Source organism: Diplotaxodon limnothrissa, linkage group LG23 (assembly GCF_057381915.1).
Source record: "Diplotaxodon limnothrissa isolate DT_005_m linkage group LG23, D_limnothrissa_male_GT1.1, whole genome shotgun sequence".
Classification (NCBI taxonomy): domain Eukaryota; kingdom Metazoa; phylum Chordata; class Actinopteri; order Cichliformes; family Cichlidae; genus Diplotaxodon; species Diplotaxodon limnothrissa.
The window spans coordinates 46,082,656-46,093,759 of record NC_140617.1 but is presented as its reverse complement, the minus strand read 5'-3'; the positions used below and the strand labels follow the sequence as shown (position 1 = coordinate 46,093,759).

At 40.4% G+C, this 11,104-nt stretch overlaps 1 pseudogene; it reads left to right on the top strand.

The window, feature by feature from the left end:
- Nucleotides 1–272: 272 nt before the first annotated feature.
- Nucleotides 273–9,373, top strand: LOC146608833 (uncharacterized; annotated as a pseudogene).
- Nucleotides 9,374–11,104: the final 1,731 nt, after the last annotated feature.

Genomic DNA, 11,104 nt, shown 5'->3' with positions numbered 1-11,104 from the left:
TAGCATGCAATAATGTTAACTTAAGTCAGCATAGCTTGAGCTCAATTAGCACACAATTAACCAGGTGGAAACACTAGGAGTCAAAATTTAGCACACACCAATCAGAACCTGCGATGGATAGATAAAAGGGCCAAAGTCAGCTCATTCAGGTTTGAAACAATGGATCCAAAGAGATGCAAAGGAGAGTGATTGAGGATGATCACCTTTTTCGAGGCATAAATGCCATCAGCCTCTCCACAATTGACCGCATCCTCCGAAAGAATCAATTCCGGATGAAACAGGCATACCGAGTCCCTTTCGAACGAAACTCTGACAGAGTGAAAAACCAACGTGTGGAATATGTTCAGGAATGAGTTTTGATACTGTATAAAGTATTGTGTACCATCACAGCATGGCAGTTTATGCTGCCATTTCAGCACTCTTGAACTGTGGTTCAGGGTACCGATTGACTCTACTGTGTTATGTGTTTTGCAGAGAATCTTTGAGATTGAAGGACGGCCTGTTCCCCATGAAATAATCTTTGTGGATGAGGCAAGTTTTAACCTGACCAAAAGAAGGAAAAGGGGGAGGAACATAATTGGCCATCGGGCTATTGTAAATGTCCCTGGTCAGCGTGGGGGGAATGTCACTATGTGCGCAGCCATCAGCCAACGAGGGGTACTCCACCGCCATGCCGTACTAGGACCCTATAACACTATGCTTCTCCTTGCTTTTCTTGATGGTTTAAGACAACATATGTTCCAGCTGCACTACAGGGAACCAGCACAGCCAGAGCAGCCTCACTACGTTGTTGTGTGGGATAACGTCAGCTTCCATCGCGCTGCTCTGGTTCGTGACTGGTTTACCAATAACCCAAGGTTTTCTAATATCTTTCTGCCTGCATACTCTCCCTTTCTAAACCCGATAGAGGAGTTATTTTCGGCATGGCGGTGGAAAGTGTATGACCGAGAACCTTATGTCCGTGTTCACCTCCTTCAGGCCATGGAAGAGGCCTGCCTAGACATATCAGTAGATGCATGCCAGGGGTGGATCAGGCATGCAAGAGGATTTTACCCCCACTGCCTGGCTGGGGCCAATATAGCCTGTGATGTGGATGAGATTCTCTGGCCTGACCCAGACCAAAGACAAGATGCTGAGGTGGGATAATGTTTCTGGTGTGTGTTGTACTGTATAGTACATGAATGACAATGTGCCACTGTACATACATTGGTTGCGTCTTTTGTGTTTATCATGTGACAAGGGTTTTGAAGGGGAGAACCATAAGCAACCTATTTGTTTTGGAACTATTGTTTTGAATTAATTGTACCAGTGTGCAAAACTCTGTTGTAGTGTGTGTGTTTTTGAGGGCTTGTGTTTGATGTCTGAGGGCAAAGTTTGGTTTTTCAGCAGGAGTGAATAGTTTTGGGTGTGGAGCTTCATTTTGACCTGGAAATAGGATGTTTGGGAAATTGAGTGAGATGTTATGGATTTGTGTTTACTGTTGTGAGGATATGAGGCGTAGTTTCAAGAAATGTGTTTTAGCAATCGAGAAAAACTGTAATTGAAGCAAAGGCAAAAAAAAAACTGGAATGAATTTTATGTGACTGTTCATATTACAGTTTTTACCGAATGCCTAAACACTAACTGTGAATCCTGTAGCACAATTTCTAAAACTAGTCAGACTTATAGCAAAACCACTCACTGAGTGTGCAAAACTAAAAGCACAAAAACTGCTTTGCACTCAGTTTGCAATTTTGTAACACACACTTTGCAAGACTGTAGGCACAATTCACTGCACAACACTCAATTTCCAAATTTCCAACACACTCCTAGCAAAAGTATACACATGTATGGCTATCATTAACACTAATTTGCCAACTGTCTGGCACACTTTCACATGTGAAAACTTTCTTAGATAATTCGTTCACTTTGCAATCAGCCTAAGCACTATAATACAGGTAAGCTGTGTGTGCGGAGTACAATGGTGGGAGCAGAAAGAGTGAGAAGTAGAGGAGGCCGAGGAAGAGGACGTGGAGGTGAAGAAGTAGGATGAAGAGGACGACAAGGACAAGGAGGAGCAAGAGGAAGACGAGGAGGGGGCAGAGGAAGCATGTTCACTGCAGACCACGTAACCCATATAGTCATTATGGCGGTTGCAAATAATCCTATACTTGGAAATAAACACTTGTGTTTGTTTTGATGTGTTTGAATAAACACCAGTACTTGAAGTTTGGATCCCTCTATGCTTATGGATCTATGACAGAAGTATGAGCTCAAACTGACATAGCCTACCTTGTGCACAGAGAAAGCAAAAGCCAGATGTGTTTTGTATTCATACCATCGGTGTGCAGTTGGCGCATTGTGTGCTTAGTAGATGATGGCTTGTGTGTACTGTTTGATACGGAAACACTATTTTTACGAAGGTGTGAAGAGTTAATCTAGCTGTGTTTGCTTTTACAAGGAAACTACAATGTTTTGATGATTGGGTGACAGGTTTTCTTATTTGTGTGAAGAGTTTTGCAAAATTAGCCAATAGTTACAAAAAATGTGCTTAAGCAATCAGAAAAAACTGTAAAGCCAACAACAAGTGAAAATCCAAAAACGGCTTCAATCCTTTGTATTACAGTTTTTGCCCACTGCTTGAACACATTTTGCAAAACCCCGCTCGCTGTGCCAAAACTGTACACACAAGTACACATGACACAACACTGGGAAATATACCATTCACATCTGTGCCAAATTGGAACTCTACTCCCAAAACCTAAACTCTGCTGTCAAAACCTAACATTCCTTTGTCAAAATGTAACTCTGTTGACAAAATGACACATACCTGCACCATATGCAAACACTCACAGATCAGGGGGAACACACTAGTCTGCTGTACATAAAACACTGCAGTCCTTGATTCCCATTGTTTATTCAGAAGGCACATTTACAGGAGACACATTTCCAAACAACCATAAACGCAAATAGACCTACTCAATACTGTACATTGCAGTACCATGAATACAGGTACAGCAAATAAAACAACAACAACACAATAGTACTGCAATAGAAAAAACACTATACTGTAAACACAAAAAACCATGACAATTGTGCATAAGTGGGCTCATGGATCCCGCCGTCTGTTGGGGTCTGGCCACAGGACCTCATCAACATCGCAAGCAATGTCCTCTCCCGCTAGGCACTGGGGTAAATATCCTCTTGCTCTCCCTCCATCCATGCTTGCAAAGTTCTTGGAATGGCTACGCTGAGGGCTTTTTGTAGTTGGCTAATTGGTGTTCGGTTTTGCAAGTAGGTGCCTTCAGGTGTGTATTTGAGTGGTTGCAATTACCCGATGTGTTTTGTATTTTGGATACATGTGTTTTCCGAATGGCACCCTGAGATTTCATTTTGTGAGCGAAGTGTCTTATGTATGAAATAGAGTGTAGCATGCAGGACCATGTGTGTTGCATGAGGGAGTAGGTGTGTTGCATAATTGGTACTGGGGTGCAAAGCAGCGCTTTTGTTTAAGGTAGGGGTACATGTGTTTGAGGTATGGTAACAACAGCTTCACGTTGTGTTACTTTAGTCTAAGCATGGGTTTATAGTGTTCAAGCAACGGGCAAAAACTGTAATGATCAATGGTAATTGAAGAGGAACCCTGGCTCGGGACATTTTCATGACAAGTGTCAGCGCAGACATCTACTAACGAGAGAACATGTTTTATCATCATAAACACGGTGATGTGAAGCATCGTTAAAGTGTCACTTCAGTAATGTTGACTCATGTTTTTAATAATGACTTTAAAACACTAATTTCTGTGGTTTATTTTAAGTTTACAGAATATAACATGTGGTAAGACGACGAGTTTTACTTCTCACTGTCCGTGTCATGTGTATCTATTTATCATGTATGCTGCTTTGCCGAAAATGTTTCATTGTGTTCATGAAATAAACCAGACTTTCACTGTCTGCATCTTTTACTGTTTTCTGCTTTTATTCACTCCAAGTTTGACAAACCTACAGATATCCAGAGTTAACTCACTAACAATGTGGAGCAGTCTCAGTGTATTTAGCTGCTTTTTCCCTGAACACAACCAACTGAGAGAAACGCCTGTAGGCCTCACTTTGGTCATTTTGAACGCTGAAGGAGATTTGTTCCATAGACACCTTATACTAGTGTTTCCTGCACTACTATGTTCTATTTAAATCCAGATTCCTTTTATAGTTTGCAGTGAAATTTGTTAAACCGTTGCTTAATGGGACAGAAGTACAAGTCACTCTTTACTAACACATTTATAGATGAGTTTATTGCTGAACGACACAGCTAGCAGTCTCACACACTCTTTAGGTTTTTCAACTTTTGTGTGTAATGGTTTAGTCTATCAAACCTTACCCTTTTCTCCCCAGTATCACAACAGTGTGACTCCCAAAATACAGATCAGTAAACAACAAATGATTCTAAATCCAGAACAGAAAGATACAGTTGGAAGATGAATGATTGCGTTTTTATGATGTGTAGTAAAACGACCCCCTCTTCTTCTTCTCTGTGTTGGTGTTGTTCTTGTGTGTGTGTGTGTGTGAGTGTGAGTGTGAGTGTGTGTGTGTGAGTGTGTGTGTGTGTGTGTGTGTGTGTGTGTGTGCGTGTGCGCGTGTGCGTGTGCGTGTGCGTGTGCGCGTGTGCGTGTGTGAGTGTGTGAGTGTGAGTGTGAGTGTGTGAGTGTGAGTGTGTGTGTGTGTGAGTGTGTGAGTGTGAGTGTGAGTGTGTGAGTGTGAGTGTGTGTGTGTGTGAGTGTGTGCGTGTGCGCGTGTGAGTGTGTGCGTGTGTGCGTGTGTGCGCGTGTGTGCGTGTGTGTGTGTGTGTGTGTGTGTGTGTGAGTGTGTGAGTGTGAGTGTGTGTGTGTGTGTGAGTGTGTGTGTGTGTGAGTGTGTGCGCGTGCGCGTGCGCGTGCGCGCGCGCGCGTGTGTGTGTGTGTGCGCCTTAGAAGTCAAATAATACATTAGCCCTACTTAAAAAACATCTGAATTACATTTAGAACTGAGATTCTAAGTTGTAAGGAGGAATCTTATGCTCAGCCAGAAACATGTTTCCCCACTTTCACAATGCTGAGGTGCCAAATCCACAACCCCAACAAATGGTTTGTTACACGCGGGTGTGAAGGGCAAGCTTTACTTACACAGCCTCACACACAGTAGATTTTTAAAGTTTTTGGTTACAGGGGTTTAGCCACAGATGCAACATCCACTTTTGATAAAGATCACTCCACCTGTTTATTTCTTAAGAAATTAAGCATCTTTATTAAGCTTTTATTTATAAATGTCTACACAATAATAGACACCGTGTGCTCTGAGACATTATAGACTTCTACTTCCATCGGTTTGCATTTTAAACTCCCAGCCTTTCAGTTTGTTATGAACGACTTATATTTCTAACATTTTGTGATATAAAAGTGAACCATGCGACTTTTTTTATTTGGAATGACTTAAGACACGAGTTATTTAAACAATTCTAAATGACAGTGTGATGGCCATAGTACTTTATGTGGGCCAAATGTGTTAAGGATAATGTTTATCAATGTAAAATTGCAAAGAACTTGTGGATAGAATATACCATTTTGTAAACAGATACCTCAGAAGCTGTACTGGTAGATCTATGTATGTAAGGTAAAACTATCCACAGTACTTCCACTTCACCTGTGAGTGTACAAACACTGAAGGGACATATATTGTCCATATCAGTGTCACTGTGGAAGGTAAATGCATTTTGGTTTCTTTATCTGACACAGTTATTCAGCACTGTGTTAGCATTGTATTGACCTGCTTATGTGTTTTTTATTCTTGTAATTTGTTCATTTCTTTTCTTCTTATTTTCACTGACAGCAGTTTAAATACTCTCACTGACTCATTTATCAGGTACATCTTTGAACCGAGTTGGACCACCTTCAGCCCTCAAACATGTCTTCATTTTTTGTGGCACAACAAGGCGCTAAAAACATTCCTCAAAGATTCTCAAGACATATTGAAATTACATCATCACACAGTTGCTGCAGATTCGTCAGCTGCTCTTATTTGAAGCAAACTTTCCGTTCCACCACATCCCAAAGGTGCTCTGCTGGATTGAGATCTGGTGACTGCGCAGGCCGTACATGATTTGAGCGCCGTGACATGGTGTGGTATCCTGCTGGAAGCAGCCATCAGACGATGGGTATTTTTTGGGCATAAAGACATGAATGTGGTCAGCAACAACCTTCAGGCAGGCTGTGGTGTTTAAATGATGCTCAGTGGTTACTACAGGGTCCAAAGTTTGCAAAGAAAATCCCCCACAGAGCATTACACCACCAGCAGTCTGAACTGTTAGAAATCAACTCATCGGGCAAGGCATCGTTTTTTTAGTCTTCTGTTGTCCAGACTTGCAAACTGTAGCCTCAGCTTGCTGTTGTTAGAGGACAGCAGTGATATCCAGTGTGGTCCACTCTGCCTCAAGGTTTGATGTGTAAACAGCATTTTTACCCAGAGAATCACAGCTCACTGGATATTTTCTATTTTTCAGACCATTGTCTGTGAACAGAGATGATTGTGTGGGAAAATCCCAGCAGCAGATCAGCAGTTTGTGAAGCACTGGGACCAGTAACATGTGCCATGTTGCTCTGTTTGAGCATTGATTTGCTGACATTTTATTATTTTATTAACCTTTATTTAACCAGGAAGATGAAGCTGACATGTGATTGACAAATGAAATGAACACTGAAATATTTGTGTTACACCCTGAACAAGTATACCTCATAAAGTGGCCAGTGAATGTATATAAGCAGTTGGACCAATTTCAGTTCATAGTAATATTCAGAAAAGATGCAAAAGAAGAAGAAGACAAAAGAAAAGAGCACAGTGACAATATTTAAAGCTCTGTGGTTATAAAACTGGGGTTTCATTACTTCACTCAGAGTTTCAGTAGACGTAAACTGTGTTTGATTTGTGTTTTGATTTCCAGGAAATGAAAGTAAATGATTTTACGGACAAATGCATCTTTTCAATGATTTAGACACAAACGAGGCGCACACTTCAGCAGACAAATCTTTTTCCGTTTATCTGCCCGGTGTTGTGATCATCTTTATAACTGGAGTTATCGTGGGATTTATCTACTGGAGGAAAAGTAATGGGTGAGACTATTTTTGCTGCAGTAATTCAAAGATGATATAGATGTAGAGAAAGTAAAAGGAAACATCACATTTCAATAAATGAGAATTCGGTGTATGTTAAACATCATGTCTAGAATGAACACTTTTTATCCTTCCAAAAATAATTATCATTATTAAGAGAGAAGATAATATAAATGTAGATGTTCTTACTTGATTTTTCTCTGTTTGAATGTGAATAGTGTTACACTAATGCTGACATCCTTTCTTATCAACGTGGCTGCTTAAGGTCAGGAACATCTGGAGTGTCTGTACCTGAAAATCCCAACGGTTTGGTGAGCAATTTATTGCTACGATCTACAGCAGCTAGTTAAAAGTTTGCCAGTAAACATAAAACATGTACATTTATGTTTTAGGATGTTACTTATATAGATAATTACAGATTAGTGTTATAATACTATTAGTGCCAACTTCAGTGTCCTTTATTTTGTGAAGAAGCTCTTACAGAAATGAGCAGAAACATTAAATAATCCAGGCAACAGATGGAGAGATTTAAAGATCAATAGAGTGTGTGGGTAGACCGGGTTGAACTTGATTAATACCTAAAATATTTCACTTTTCTAAAGGATGACGATGAGCCAGATCAGCCCTATACAAACCTTCAGCAGCCATCGAGTGATTCCTACCAGACTATCATCTCAGTGAACCATCAACACGACAACAAGACACGCTCAGCAAGAAGCACAGGAACTGTGGGAGTGGATAATAAAGCTCTATGAAACATTTTAAAGTATATAAAACTTTAGGTGACATACTAATATAATAATATTCATATATTATAATAAACGTCCATCTTTTCACACTGGATATTTGTTTCCCAGTAATGGAGACCATTCAGTCATAATACTCCAACTCAGGCTCTCAGATTTAATACAATACAAACACAATAAACTGTGGCAAACATGACTCTTTGTATCAGACTAGTTTTGTTTTTGAACAAACATCTCATCATAATTTGAACACAATGTCCATCCAGATAAACAGAGAGATCAGTCTGGCTTAAACAATGTTGGTGGTTTACCTTCTACTGTCCTTCCACTTTTATGCACTTCTATTTTAGACATAGTAAAAGTTTCAGTGTAGACACAAGAGGTGAAATAAGGAGGGTGCAAGTCTTCCTGCTTTCACTATAGTCTACCTCACACTGTCAGCCACAGTTACTTCCTCACCAGCATGACTGCACGGAAACTCTGCTTTCTCCTGCTTCTGCTTGTGGTTTTTAGCAGTGAAGGTAAATATAAATAATTAAAAAAGAAAAGCTGTAAAGCTAGGTGTTTAAGAAGAAAGCTTTAGTTAGGTTAGTGAAATAATATATGTGATTGATTTTCCCACAACAACAAATATATAGAAACTATAATCCCGATTTTGTTTCATTTTAACTGGAACAATTTATAGAGACTCTTGTGAAGACAATTGGAAAGAAACCCGATTCCACTCAAATATGCAGCAAAACAACTCTGAATATTACTGTGATGATACTGTGTGAGATCAGCACAGAGAGGAGCCGAGGAGAACAGTGTCGTCTGCTCTATCGTTACGACCGAGGCTTTATTCATGGCTGTGACTCCAGGTTCACACTGATCAAAGAAAATGAGACTGTGTTTCTCCACCTGCTCAACTTAACATCTGAAGACAGTGGGAACTACACCTGTGAGTGTGGATTTCGTGGTGGATTGTATGTTCTCCATCTCAGTGTGACTGTGAGAGGTAAAAACATTTTCTATTTATACCCACACCGCAGATTCAAGGTGGATGTTTGGAACTGCGTTAACACTTTCTTTTCTGTCATACATGGTTTGAGGTCGTCATTCCCGCCTGCAGCGGATTAATGAAAGGTTTCAGTCAGGAGATGAACATCTGGAATGTTTTTAAGCTCTTCTTCTGGCTAATTTGTTTAAAATTTCATTATAAAACTGCTCCAATCACAACTTTGGTGTTATTTCATCAGTGAAATGTTTGAATGATGCAATTGTAACTCTAATGTAATGAAAAGATAAACATGTTTTCCACTTTAATATAACAGGTTAATGCAAATTTCGTGACTTTTCATGTTTTCAAAATGAAGTTTTTTTGTGTGTGTGGCAACATTCAACAGACGATGGAGATTCTTCTGGCATGAAGTTCATGGCTACAGTTCCCATCATTTCTGCTGCTGCTTCACTCATCAGTGTGGCTGTGATAACCTGTGGTTACAGCCTGAGGAGAAATCCTCGCAGGTGAAAACTTTTACTGACGCACTTAAACTCATGAAATGACCCTTTGAAATCACTTGAGCACATTACTGCATACAGCAGCCACTGTGGTGTTCAAAGTATCTCATAGGTTCTTTTCAAACACCACACATTAGTTGTAGACATAGCTAGTCTTGTTTTTGAGGTATTTTTCACCCCATGACCTCTGATGTTTTTATCCTAACAGAGAAAACAGATCAGGTCTAACTAACTTAACAGGATCTGAAACTCGCCAGATGTTTGTGAGTTTTCCATAGTTCTGTTTTACACTTAATTGTGCCGAGGCTGCAGTGCATTATGTCTGTTTTTAAGCTGCACTTTAATTAAATGTAAATGACAGTGTAAATTGTTGTTTAGGACAAAGAGGACCGCTACATGAGCCTTCATCGGCAAAACATCGATGTCTACCAAACTATCTCCTCCGGTCGCCTTCATCATGATGCTGAGGCCACTGCATGTCACAGTCATGTACAATAATAATCAGAGATGGAGTTTTTACCCTGACTACGTGATCTATAAAACTATGATGCTAGACATGCTATCTATAAAAGACACTGACATTTTAACTTGCCAGCATCATGTGTACTGTTAGTTTGTTTTGCACTGAAAAAAGAGAAAAATATTAACGTCCAGTAAAACTTGTAATTATGTTGTGAATGAATTCCCTTAATTCATGGCTTTTAACACCATTTAATTTCTGTTTTTTATCTGGTTTGAACGTTGAAAATCCTGCCACTTGGCTCTGTGGCCTCTGCCACCATTATGGTTTTTGCTATACTGGTCCACTTGATAGTCATATTTGATGATGATTTTACTTTATTTTGAGTCATTAGAATCAGAACGGGGGTCAGGAAAGAAGAAAAAAGATAAGCTGGGGAGAAAGTTAACAGAAGAAGAGGGAAAAATAGAGAAGAAGAGAAATAGATGGAGAGGAAGAGAGAAAAAATACTGAAAATCTATTTCATCATCTGCTGAAAAACACAAGGAAAAACCAACACAGTGGGGAACCCACAGCAACAACCAATAATATGCAGTAAGTAGGCTAGTAAGTAGTAGTAAATAATAGATATTAAATGTTACTGAGCAGTAAATGGGCCCAGAGGGCCGAGACCTGAGGGCACCCCACCCGCAGCACAGGCCCAACAGAGCCAGGGGGCCGGGCCCCACCGAGCAGCCGCCCAGAGTGAGCCACTAAACACAGAGAACCACTAATGCACTGTGGGTGGGGGCACCAGCTACTGGCAGGAAGTGTGGTGGGGGGAAATAATACGTGACTATTTTTATGTGGAGTGGAATTAAACTGCCATAGAATATGCTTGTGGTGGATTTGACTCAACACAAGCGTATTGTCAAAGTGTTCTTTGGCATGCATCGAGACAGTTTCTCAGATACTGAAGTGACTTGAGCAGAGCCAGTTAAAGCCTACTGTGCTTGAGTGGGCAGCTCAAGTTTCCACGTGGAAGGTTTAGTGAGACAAAGACAGGAAGTTAAAGCTGCTGACTAATAATCTGCAGGTTCCTGATTTGAGTCTCTGTTAAGAGGATGGTGTCTCTGAGATAATTGCTTTTGTGCATCGATAAATAAACAGGGAAATAAATGAATAGAAAAAAGCATCCGAGCGGATGTGCACCGATGGTGTGCCCACTGGTCTTAAAGTGCCTTTGCGCCCCTTACCATTTATGGAGGTCCCATTTGGGCACATTGGTATGGACCTATAGTG